At 38.4% G+C, this 13329-nt stretch overlaps 1 protein-coding gene across 1 annotated transcript in view; it reads left to right on the top strand.

Moving 5' to 3' along the window:
- The first annotated feature begins 726 nt into the window (after nt 1–726).
- Nucleotides 727–13329, top strand: part of LOC121012895 (phosphatidylinositol 3,4,5-trisphosphate 3-phosphatase TPTE2-like) — a 113310-nt gene continuing 100707 nt past the window's right edge. Inside the window, exon 1 of the mRNA XM_040448302.1 lies at nt 727–790. The gene's annotated coding sequence lies outside the window, so the exon portion shown is untranslated. The remainder of the gene's footprint in view (nt 791–13329) is intronic.

Genomic DNA, 13329 nt, shown 5'->3' with positions numbered 1-13329 from the left:
TCTAACAATTATGTACATCCTATCCAAGTTATCCATGATATGTGAAGAGTAGAAGGTGGTGGGAGGGACTCAGATTCCAAATAACTAATTGACATATTTTTAAGAGTTCAATTAGTTTATATATTCTATAGCAAATGTATCAATTTCAACCAAAAAAAGTAAGTCTATGAACTCACTTAGCTCTATGTACATTTTTAATCCTTCACACTGACTTGAATAAAGTGGCATCGGAAGTATTTGACTACTGTGATATATTTTACCTCTCAACGATGGTGCATTAAAGACTACTGATGTCATTTATTTGGATCAGTGATATATATATATATAGAGAGAGAGAGAGAGAGAGAGAGAGAGAGAGAGAGAGAGCGCACACACCCAAGAAAGACAGACAAAGAGGATGAGAGAGGCAGAAGACAGAAAGGAAACAAAGTGGGGGGTGCGGGAGGGAAGGGGAAGGAGAGGGGTAGAGGGTAGGGTTGAGGGAGAGACGGGATGGGGGAGGGGAAGAGAAAACTAGAGAGATTTGGAAGTATCCATGAGAATACAGTCTTCTGGACAATAAGTCTAAAATTCTTCCTAAAAATTTAGGCCATCCAGTGAGCTAAGTCATGTTTGCTATATCCTTTAGATTCAAGGAATTCTTGTTCAAATACATTTTCACAACGCTCGTCCATGTAGCAAATTTCTAATGACATGTTTTTGCATTTGTTGGTGGTTAAAGTATAATGGAACGACTCTCCAGGTTCCATGATGATGATGATGAAGACATTGGCTTTCTCAATTCATATGAGTAAGTCAGTTTGAAGTTTGGAGGAGGGGGGTCATCAGTGGATCTCTTATCTTTGCAAAGGTAGAGCTTGTGTTGAGGCAAAAGAGAACTATGGAAAGGTATCAAAATGTTTGAGAGGGAGAGTACACAACAATGACTCAACTTCAATTTGCAGATAAGTACCATGCTTGAAAGAGTTATTTTCACACATTCACAAATAAATGTTCATCTAGTTAAAAAATGTGAAAATATTCTGAATAGACACTAATTTTATTATAAAGTTTCTTCTTAACAGAGGATTGCAGAATTCTACTTATTCCTTAGTTGTGTTCCTTTCTCATTTTTTTTTTCTGGATATATTCTGGTTCCCAGTTTTGTTAATTTTGTCTATGAGCAAATGGGACCCAGAACACAAGTGAACACATTTTTCTGATTAAAGGCCTCTTCATGCTCACTGGAATTTTGTTAATTTTGACTTGTTTCTGAGTAATCTCCCTGAGAGTAAGTACTTCCTATTGCACTTGACCTGAAGGCATTTTTACTATGTATCCATGGCAAGGTAACAATACGTTCTTAGAATCACATGTGTTGGAACTGCAGAAATATTCATGAGATTTTTCTTCTGCTTTCCTCTTGGCCACTTATTTGACCATTTAGCAGCTTGTGCCAATATGTTGGAGAGTGAGTAGTGCTGAAGAGGAAATTAACTGGTCACTGCTGGAATTTGTTTGCTATCTAGACAAAGATAACATGGAAAATAAGGGGGAAACTAATGAATCCAAATAGTACTCCAGGCTACCCATGAATTCATTTCCATTTTCTACGACTTTTTATCATGCGCCATTACTGAAGAGTAAACTCTGCTATTTAATTAAATTTTAGGTCTTGATATTAGCTGTACATTTTCTGCAATAAGACTGCCCAGGACTGAGGCAAAGTTTTTTAAGTTTTTAATTCCACTGTAGTTAACATATGGTGTTATATTAGTTTCAGGTGTACAATACAATGATCCATCAATTCCATACATTTCTCTATGCTCATTATGACAAATGCACCCCTAATCCCCATCGCCTATTTAATTCATCCTCCTACCCACCTCCCCTCTGGTAACCCACCTCCCCTCAGTTAAAAGTCTGTTTGCAGCCAGTGTGGAAAACAGTATGGAAGTTTCTCAAAAAGTTAAAAATAGAATTACCCTATGACCCAGCAATTGCGCTACTGGGTATTTACCCAAAGAATACAAAAACACTAATTCAAATGGATACATGCACCCTTGTGTTTATAGCAGTGTTATTTACAATAGCCAAATTATGGAAGTAACCAAAGTGTCTATTGATTGATGAATAGATAAGGAAGATGTGGAAGATACACACACACACACACACACACACACACCCCTACATAATATGAATATTATTCATATTATTATTATTCATATTATTCAGCCATAAAAAAGAATGAAATCTTCCCATTTGAATGACATGGATGGAGCTAGAATATAATGCTAAGCAATGTAAGTCAGTTAGAGAAAGACAAATACCATACAATTTCACTCCTTTGTGGAATTTAAGAAACAAAACACGCAAAGGGGAAAAAAAAGAGAGGGGCAAATTTTGAAAAGACTGAGCAAGGCAAGCATTTCCTTCTTACCTCCTCCAAACAAAATAAAGTGGGGTTTTGTTTGTTTTGTTTTTTAAATTGCAAACACTTATTGCATAGATACTGGTATTTGCATTAATCCCTGTGAGATACAGGGGAGAGACCAGGGAGGTGTTATTAGATTTGGAGTAGGAGCTGAAATTAATGCTCGGCTTTGGCATCTAAGATTCACCTTGCACTTGGGAACTCACTAAATCTCTTTAAACTTTAGATCATCCATCTGTAAACTGGTACATTTCTATCTACAGTACCTATCTACTGGGTGTTACATAATTAAAAACTAATAATAAAAGTAAATAATAGGTGTAAAAGTGTTTTTAAAACTAAAGCACCATAAATAAGTTGTATGCTCAAAGCCAAAAATAACACAACAAAAGTTCTATTAGGAAAATCAGAAAATACAGACAAGCAATAAATCTACCCATAAATAGTAATTCTTAATTTCTGAAACCTGTTATTTTAGGTTCTTTATACATGTTTTGTTTATGGATAAGGTATCATGCTTACATTCATTTTTTATTAAGTTTTTTAATTTCAATGTACTTAACATACAGTGTTATATTTCGGGTGTACAATATAGTGATTGAACAGTTCTATATATTACTCAGTGCTCATCATGATAAGTGTACTCTTAATCCCCTTCACCTAGGTCATTCATTTTCCCACCAACCTGTCCTCCGGTAATCCAGTTAAGAGTCTGTTTTTTGGTTTGTCTCTTTGTTCCCCTTTGTTTGTTTCTTAAATTCCACATAGGAGTGAAATCATATGGTATTTGTCTTTCTGTGACATACTTCACTTAGCATTATACTCTCTAGCTCCATCCATGTGATTGCAAAAGGGCAGATTTCATTTCTTTTTATGGCTGAATAATATTCCGTTGTATGTATATACACATCTTCTTTATCCATTCATCTATCAGTGGACCCTTGGGCTGCTTCCATATCTTAGCTATTGTAAATAATGCTGCAGTAAACATAGGGGTGCACATATCTTTTCAAATTGGTGTTCCATATTCTTTGGGCTAATACCCTATAGTGCAATTACCAGATCACAGTGTAGTTCTTTTTTTAAATATTTTGAGGAAACTCCATACTGTTTTCCAGAGTGGTTGTACAGTTTGCATTCCCATCAATAGTGCATAAGCATTCCTTTTTCTCCACATCCTCACCAACACTTGTTGTTTGTGTTATTGATTCCAGCCATTCTGACAGTGGGAGGTATTATCTCATTGATTTGCATCTCCCTGATGCCTTGGGATGTTGAGCATGTTTTCAAGTGTCTGTTGGCCATCTGTATGTCGTCTTTTGAGAAATGTCTGTTCATATCTCCTGCCCATTTTAAATTGGATTACTTGTTTTTTTTAGTGTTGAGTTGTAGAAGTTCTTTGCATATTTTGGATACTAACCCTTTATCAGCTATGTCACTTGCAAACATCTTCTCCCATTCCATAGGTTGCCTTTTAGTTTTGTTGATTGTTTCCTTTGCTATGCAGAGCTTTTTATTTTCATGTAGTCCCAATAGTTTATTTTTGCCATGCTTATATGTGTTTAAAAATACATTTGTTCCTTAGTGATGTATTATGAATATATTTCCAGGTTAATAAAATACACATATACATTTGATTATATATTTTTAACATTTCAAAATTTTTACTGAGGTTCTGCCAATAGCTGAGTTGATTTACTTTAACATTTTTAACAGCTGTGTAATTTGTCATGGCATAGATGTGCCATAATTTATTTAAATAGATATTGCTGGACATCGTTTACAACTTTTACTGTTGCAAAAAGTGACAAATATTTGAGACCAAATCTCTGTGTGTTATCATTTCCTTATGATAAGTTCTTAGAAGTGAAATTCTGTGTCAGAAGAAATGCTTAGGAGGCTATTGATATTGATAAGCTCTCCTACACCAAGATACAGAGGTATGCATTTCCTCCCTACCCACACTAGTCATCTTTGATCTTATCAATATTAGTAAATATGTTTGTTCTAATGTACATCTCTTTGACATACTTTTTTCATAGAGTTGAATTTCTTTATTGGCAAAATACCTTTGCCCATTTAAAATTGTGTTTTGTATCTCTGTTGTTGGATTGAAAACTTAAATATATCGATCTTTATTATATCCTATATAGGGCAAGTAATTTTTCCCAGTTTCTCTAGCTTTTCACTATACAGAAACTTATAATTTTCATGCAATAGAATATATCTATACTTTATGATTCATGCCTTTAGGGTCATACTTAGAAAGTATCTACTCAAGATTTTCATATATACACCAAAATTTCTTCTATATTTTGAAATTATTTTCTACATTTAAATGAAACATCTTCCCAGAATTTATTTTGCATTAAGGTATAAAGTGTAGGAATCTATTTTTCTCCCACGTGACTACTAGTTTTCCCACGTCAAAATTGCATCACCCTCCATTTTCTTTGCCCCATTTTAATTATCTTTACTGTGCTTATCACCCTATAACTTACGATGATACTTGCTTATTTACTGTATTTATGGTCTATCTTCACAACAAGAATGCAAGCACAATAAAGGAATAAATTTTTTCTATTTTAATTGCTATCTGTATAGTGTCTAAAGCAGTTCCATGGCACATAGTAGGCATTCAATGAGTTTGGTTGAATCAATTAACCCTTTATTGAAAAAATTTATTTTTTTCAATGATTTTTAAATCCCTTTCTATTATATTATGAATCTTTACATACTTGTTGCTTCCAGAATCTATTTTATTCCATGATTTTACTAGCCTGTTGAAAACAGTACACTTTTCACACATTAAAGTATAATTTACAGCACACTAAGACTTTTTTTTAACTTAAGATACTTATATGTGATGAATTTCATGCATTTTGCGGCAATTCTGTGAGTTTTGACTAATACATTCATGTAACCACCACCATAATCATGATAGAATGATTCTAACATGCCCTTAAAATTTCTCAAGTCCCTTTGTGTTCAGCTCCTCCTACAACCCACCCTGTGGCAATCACTGATCTGTTTTCTGTCCTTATAGTTTTACCTTTTCCAGAATGTTATTTAATGGATTTGAGCACAATTGTAGCCAACTAAAATTGGCCTCTTACATGTAGCATAATGTATTGGAGATTTAACCATATTAATACATGTGTCAGTAGTCTCTTTTTGTTCCTGACTTGTATTCCATTATTTGAACATAACCATATTTTCTTATCCATTCAGTCATTAATGGTCATTTGTATTATTTCCAGTTTGGGCCTGTTACGAATAATGTGGTGTGAACATTTGTGAGCAAAGCTTTGTGTAGACATAATTTCATTTATCTTTGGTGAATACTGAGGAATAGAATTGCTGAATCTTGGGGCATCACCACCTGGGTGGATCAGTCAGTTAAGTATCCGCAGCCACCAGTGGCCCTTCCCTTCCTTGCATGGCCAGTGTTTTTGAGGAGATTGAGGCCTGCCACCAGGACACCCTTCATTATAAGGGAGGTGCCCCAGAGCCCCTGACTTTGAACACTGAACAGCATTTTTTCTGCATATTCTGCTTGATAGGAATATGGAGGGAGGATGGGATCTCTACATTCTCAAGATAGTAATTAACAGGCATTTGGGTTATGCTTGCATGAACTAGCTATCCAGCATGTACCATATACTCCATCCCAGCACACCCTGAATGGCCTGTACATTCTTTACGTGCTCCTCTTCCATGATGTTCCTGGGGCCAGGTATGCTGAGGTGCACTGCAATCAAATCCCACAGCAACAGTATAAGCCACAACATCCAAATAATAGAACACAAATAGCTAAGAAACTACAAAAACCATTTTTCCAGGAAGAAGGCAAGTGCTTTATTTAAACAAGCACTAACAAGACCAGTGTCCAGGGAATCAATAGCTTTATTTATTTATTTTTTTTTTTTGGAATCAATAGCTTTAATATCTGTGCTGAAACTAGCCATGGCTTGAGAAATGTGGAATAGTCAGGTATATACGTGCTGCAATCTGCCTTGATGATGACATATGTCAGAAACCATCCTACTTTGCAGAACTACTTTTCTCATTTGGAAACCCTCCCCGGTAAGGAGGATGATTACCTTATGCGTGGAATTAAAGGTGGCAACCATGCATTTGGCTAAGGTCTGTACCCACCATTTTATGTCAGTTGTGGCCACAGAGGGGAGAGAGTGGACAGGGGATGGAACCATCAAGATGATCTGTTGGTTCTATATCGGGCCCTGACCACCTCCCAGTTGGTAGGCTTCTCCTGTAACTGGGTGAGTATACAGCCTGGCAGGTAGGGCCACCCCTAGGTGCAGCACCTAGTCTAGTTATAGGTTAAGTAGGGACAGCCATGAGTACCACATGTCCAGAGCCATCCCCACAGAGAGAGGAAGGCACCCACAGGAATGGATGCATGTTGTTTCCACAGCCAAGTATCAGCAGTGATGAGTACAGTGTTAATTGCACTGTTGTGTGCATGTCCATCCTACGTTATGACCTATAGCATGTGTGGTCCTGTTGCGCCTCACTATGCACCATGGGGCCACTCCCATAATTTGCACCTGGGTTGCAGTTAATCATCCCAAGCCATCCCAATGGCATATTCCATTCGCAGAGTCTTATTTATTCCCATATCAATTGGAAAATTTTGTCCTTTGTGTCTTCCTGGGTGGGAAGCCTGAACACTTAGCGAATATGGGTCAGTCCGGGTAGGGGACCTAAAGGTGTTTCACCAAGGGTAGAAGCCTTCCCAAATGCTGAGGTTGGCGGCTTGGATTCCCCAGAGGAGGCCCACGGTCGCTGATAGGGGGAGTTCACTGTACACGCAACAGTTGGTCTTATTCTGTAGAGAAGCTATAGTCAGGGCCCACTCATTAAACAGGTTTCTTATGCAGAATCTAAGGGCAAAAAGTTAGCTGTTGAGTAGGCACCAGAAAAGGAAAGTCTCAGTTGTCTAATAGAATGCAGGAAGTGGTGGTGTTCTGAGATAACCCCACCCTTGGCTGCAATTTAGCTCCAGGTTTGCAGTACCAAATTGTTTGTTCCCCTTCTGCTACAAGGTGGGTCAAATCTGAAAAGGTTATGGGGGTAAAATAATGCTCCACAAGGCAATTATGATAGTGTCCCTTTTTTATGAGAGGCCTAGGGATGTTTTCACTGTTTTTAGTGGAGTGGGGTGAAGAAATGGGGTGATGGTTAGGACCTGTTCTATCCCTATCCCTATAGGGTCAAAAACCCAAAACACTGTGGACTTGTTTGCCATTTCCAGGGACAGGCAATTACATGTTCCCCTGTAAATAGATCTTGTGGCAAGGGCAGTAAAAGGTTCCCTTGTGTTCCTACCTGCAGCAAAGAACATCTTTCCTGCATGCTGTCTACTTATATTTCTAAGGATGACATCAGGCCCTTGCGTGAGTATAGGCACTGGGTTGACTGGAATGTACGTGTTTGTTTTATGTGCATATAGCTGTTGACAGGTGATGTGTCCAAAAGGCAAGTGAATGGGTTTCTAGTTAGTTGTTTCAACAGGCCACTCCTGCATTCTATCAACCCAGCTGGGGTGGGATTGTATGGTAGATGGAAATGCCAATGGACGTCTTGAGCTTTTGCCCGCACTTGCACTTCATGTCCTCTGAAGTGGGAGCCTTGTTTGCTGTCAGGGTCAGTGGGCACCCTGTATGCAGCACACAGCTGTTCCAGGCCACAGATGGTGGCCCTCTGTGTGGTACATTTACTGGGGTTGGCTTGCAGGTGTTCTGAATAAGTGTCACACATGTCAAAACATAACAGCAGCCATCAGAGAGAGGCAGGGGACCAATATAGTCAATCTGCCATCTCTGAATGGGGTGCCCCCCTCCCCACTATCTGTCTGGTGTCTCTCAGTAAAGGTCATAGTCAATCCTGGGCACAGGTTGGGCCTTCTTGGCAGATGGTTGCAATGTCTTTGTCATGTAGCTGCAAGCCCCAGTTCTTAGCAATGGCCCACAACGTATGTTGTCCTCGATTTCTCATGTTGTGTAGCCAGGTGGCAGTGTCTTCCATTGGAATGTCTTCTAGGAGGTGGATGCAGCCCAATTCATCAGCCTGGCGGTTACCAGGTGGGGTGTGTGCATCTACATGGTAAACAGTAATGTTTACCTCATGTGCATTGGAGTTCTACCTGTTGTTTCCCAAAGTGGTCACCCTGCCACCATCTAGTCCTGTGCCTCCCATTGGAGACGCCAATGGCTGGTCCCTTGTAGATTTCCCAGCTATCTATTCATAGAACAGTGGAATCAGGCTCATGGAACAATACCATCTATGCTGTTTGCAATTCAGCCCAGTGCAGTGGGCTACTGTGTCCAGTGCCAGAATCTTTCCAGATACTTTCAGTTGAGGGTTGGATGGCAATAGCTGTCAAGGTGCAGGGGTCACCTCTTGTTGACTCTTCAGTGTACAGGCATGCTCAGGGATCAGTCCACCTCCTTTCTGCATAAAGAGTGGCAGCTGCGGTGGCTTTGCTGCCTCAGCTAGCTAATGGCTGTCCTTCAGAGGTGACATGAGTCACGAGGCCAAGAATGGAGTACAGATCTACAATAAGAGGGATGTTTATCAGGGTACTATGTTGTTGCAAGAAGACATGCCATTTGGCTACAGTCTGGATTTTTGGGCAATGCCTGACTTGGACTCTTGAAATGTATCCTTTAGCCATCCTGCTCTAGGGTACTGAATGCGAATGGTCACCGGGATTCTTTTAGTCATGTCTTCTACTTGCTGTAAGGCCTGGTAAGTAGCACACAGGTGTTCTAAAATGCAATACCACATTGCAGCTTCTTTCTGTAACTGTGACCGGAAACCTAACAGTATGCATTTGTGCCCTTGCCATCGCTACAAGTTCCATCTAAACCCCTTCTGGGTGACCGGCTGCATCCATTCAAATGGTTGTCCCTATACACAAACACCTAAGGCTTCGACCTGTTTAACAGCCACCTTGGCTTGAATGCTTCTCTTTCCTTTGAGGACCAGTTCCACTGGGATTCCGTTTTTACTAATCTGTGAAGGGGCTGAAGCACTTGAGCCAAGTGAGGGATAAAGGGACACGAATACCCTAAGAAACCTAGGGAAGTTTGCAACTGCTTTGAGGTGGTGGGACATGGATATTTTACTAATAACTGCTGCAGGAACAAGTTTTTTTTTAATTCCAGTATAATTAACATACAGTGTCATATTAGCTTCAGGTGTACAATATAGTGATTCAACAATTCTATATATTCCTCAGCTCTCGTTATGATAAATGTACTTATTAACCCCCTTCACCTATTTGACCCATCCTCCACCTACCTCTCATCTATAACCATCAGTTTGTTCTCTATATTTGTCTGATTTTTTTGTCTCTTTATTTCTTTAAAAAAAATTTTTTAGGTTTATTTATTTATTTTGAGAGAGAGAGAGAGAGAGCAAGGGAGGGGCAGAGGAAGAGGGAAAGAGAGAAAGAATCCCAAGCAGGCTCTGCACTGCCAGTGCAGAGCCCAGTACAGGGCTTGAACCCACAAACTGTGAGATCATGACCTGAGCCAAAACCAAAAGTCAGACACTTAACCGATTGAGCCACCCAGGGACCCCTTGTCTCTGTTTGTTTGTTTGTTTTGCTTCTTAAATTCTACATTTGGTATTTGTCTTTCTCTGGCTTATTTTACTTAGCGTTATACTCTCCAGATCTGTCCAGGTTGTTGCAAATGGCAAAATTTCATTTTTTATGGCTGAATGATATTCCATTTTGTATATATTCCACCTCTTCTTTAGGCATTCATCTATCAATGGACACTTGGCTTGCTTTCACAATTTGGCTATTGTGAATAATGTTGCAGTAAACATTCAAATTCATATTTTTGGGTAAATACTCAGTTGTAGAATTAATGGATCATATGGTAATTCTATTTTTAGCTTTTTGAGGAGCATCCATCTGTTTTCCACGGTGGCTGCACCGGATGGTATTGCCACCTACAGTGCTTGAGGATTCCTTTTTCTCCACAGCCTCACCAACACCTGTTTCTTGTGTGCTTGATTTTAGCAATTCTGACAGGTGTGAGGAGATAGGTCATTGTGGTTTTGATTTGCATTTCTCTAATAATAAGTGATGTTGAGCATCTTTTCATGTATCTGTTGGCTATCTGTATGTCTTGTTGGAGAAATGTCTTCTGCCCATTTTTTAATTGGATTGTTTGGGGTTTTTTGGTGTTGAGTTGTATAAGTTCTTTATATATTTTGGATACTAACCCTGTTTTTCAGGTATGTAATTTGCAAATATCCTTTCACATTCAGACAGTTGTCTTTTCATTTGGTTGATTGTTTCCTTGACTCTACAAGAGCTCTTAATTTTGATGTTGTCCAAGTTGTTTCATTTTGCTTTGGTTTTCCTCACGTTAGGTGACATATATAGAAAAATGTTGCTATGGCTGATCTCAAAGAAATTACTGCCTATGTTTTCTTCATTGAACTTTATAATTTGAGGTCTCATATTTAGGCCCTTAATCTGTTGTGAGTTTGTTCATGTGTGTGGTGTAAGAAAGTGGTCCAGTTTCACTCCTTTATATGTAGCTGTCCAGTTTTCCTGACACCATTTGTTAAAGAGACAATCTTTTCCCCATGGTATATGCTTGCCTCCTTTGTTGTAGATTAATTTGCCATAAAAGCATGGGTTTATTTCTGGGCTCTCTGTTCTGTTCCATTTGCCTGCCTGTTTTTGTGCCAATACTATACTGTTGTGATTGCTACAACTTTGTAGTGTATCTTGATATCTGGGATTATGACACTTCCAACTTTGTTGTTGTTTGTCAAGACTGATTAGGCTATTTGATGTCTCTTGTGGTCCCAAACAAATTTTTAGGAATATTTGTTCTAGTTCTATGAAAGTGCTTTTGGTGCTCTGATAGGGATTACATTAAATATGTAGATTGCTTTGGGTAGTATGGCTATTTTAACAATATTTGTTTTCCCAGTCCATGACCATGGAATGGCTTCCATTTGTTTGCTTTCCTTTTTTCATTGATGTTTGATAGTATTCAGAGTACAGGTCTTCCATCTCCTTGGGTAAGCTTATTCCTAGGTAGTTTACTCTTTTTGGTGCAGTTACAAATGGGATTGTTTTCTTAATTTGTCTTTCTGCTACTTCTTTATTAATGTATAGAAGTGCAACAGATTTCTGTATATTAATTTGGTATTTTGGGAGTTTACTGACTTTATCAGTTATAGTAGTTTTGGTGGAGTCTTTAGGGTTTTCTATATATAGTTTTAGGTCATCTGTAAGCAGAGCCTCTAATATTCTCTTTACCAATTTAAATTCCTTTTGTTTCTTTTTTCTTGTCTGATTGCTGTGGCTAGGACTTTCAGTACCATGTTGAATAAAAATGGCGAGAGTGGACATCCTTGTCTTGTTCTATATCTTAGAGGAAAAGCTCTCAGTTTTCACCATTGATTATGATGTTATTGTGGGTTTGTCATATATGGCCTCTATTTTATTGAGGTATGTTCCCTCTAAAGCTACTTTTATTGAGTTTTTATCATAAATGTGTGTTGTATTTTATCAGGTGCCTTTTCTGCATCAATTGAAATAGCCATATATGTTTGATCCTTTCTCTGGTTGATATGTTGTATCACATTGATTTGTGAATATTGGCCCACTCTTGCATCCCTGGAATAAATCCCACTTGATTGTGGTGGAAAAAATTTTAATGCATTGTTGGATTTGATTTGTTACCATTTTGTTGAGGAATTTTGCATCTGTGTTCATCAAGATATTGGCCTCTAATTCTTTTTTTTGTAGTGTATTTATCAGGTTTTGGTATTAGGATAATGCTGACCTTATAGAATGAATTTGGAAGCTTTCCTTCCTCTTCTATTTTTAGAATAATTTGAGAAGAATAGGTATTAACTCTTCTTTAAGTGTTTAATAGAGGGACGCCTGAGTGGCTCAGTTGGTTGAGCAACCGACTTTGGCTCAGGTCTTGATCTCACAGCTCATGAGTTCGAGTCCCACGTCGGGCTCCGTGCTGACAGCTTGGAGCCTGGAGCCTGCTTCAGATTCTGTCTCCCTCTCTCTCTGCCCCTAACCAGCTCACATTCTGTCTCTGTCTGTCTCAAAAATAAATAAACATTTAAAAAATTTTAAAAAAGTGTTTAATATAATTCCCCTGTAAATCCATCTGGTCCTGGGCTTTTGTTTATCAGGAGTAGTTTCGATTACTGAATCAATTTCATGCTAGTAATTGGTCTGTTCCAATTTTTGATGTCTTCCTGATTCAGTTTTGGGATGTTATGTTTCTAGTAATTATCCAGTTCTTGTAGGTTGTCCAGTTTGTTTGCATATAATTTTTTATGATATTCTCTTATAATTGTATTTTTGTGTGTTGGTCATTCTCTTCCCTGCTTCGTTTCTGAATTTATTTGCATGCACTCGCCCTTGTGTGTGCTCTCTTGCTCTTGCTTTCCCTCTCTCCCTCTCCCTCCCTCCCTCCCTCTCTCTCTCTCTCTCTCTCTCTCTCTCAGTCTGACTAAAGGTTTACCAATTTTGTTGATCTTTTCAAAGAACCAGCTTCTGCTTTCATTTATCTGTTCTACTGTTTTTGTTTTTGTTTTAGTCTCCATTTCACTTATTTCTGCTCTAATCTTTATTATTTCTTTCCTTCTACTGGCTTTGGGCTTTGTCCTTTTTCCAGTTCCTTTAGGTGTAAGGTTAGGTTGTTCATTTGAGATATTTTGTGGTAGTTGAGGTGGGCCTGTATTGTTATCATCTTTCCTCTCAGAACAACTTTTGTTGCATCCAAAATTTATTTCTGGTTTCACACCATTGTGGTTGGAAAAGATGTATGATATGATTTCAATCCTTTTGAATTTGTTGAGATTTGATTTGTGGCCTAACATGTTATCTA

This window comes from Herpailurus yagouaroundi, unplaced genomic scaffold (genome assembly GCF_014898765.1).
Source record: "Herpailurus yagouaroundi ecotype Mexico unplaced genomic scaffold, PumYag 197, whole genome shotgun sequence".
NCBI classification, from domain to species: domain Eukaryota; kingdom Metazoa; phylum Chordata; class Mammalia; order Carnivora; family Felidae; genus Herpailurus; species Herpailurus yagouaroundi.
This window is presented reverse-complemented; position numbering and strand designations above follow the sequence as displayed.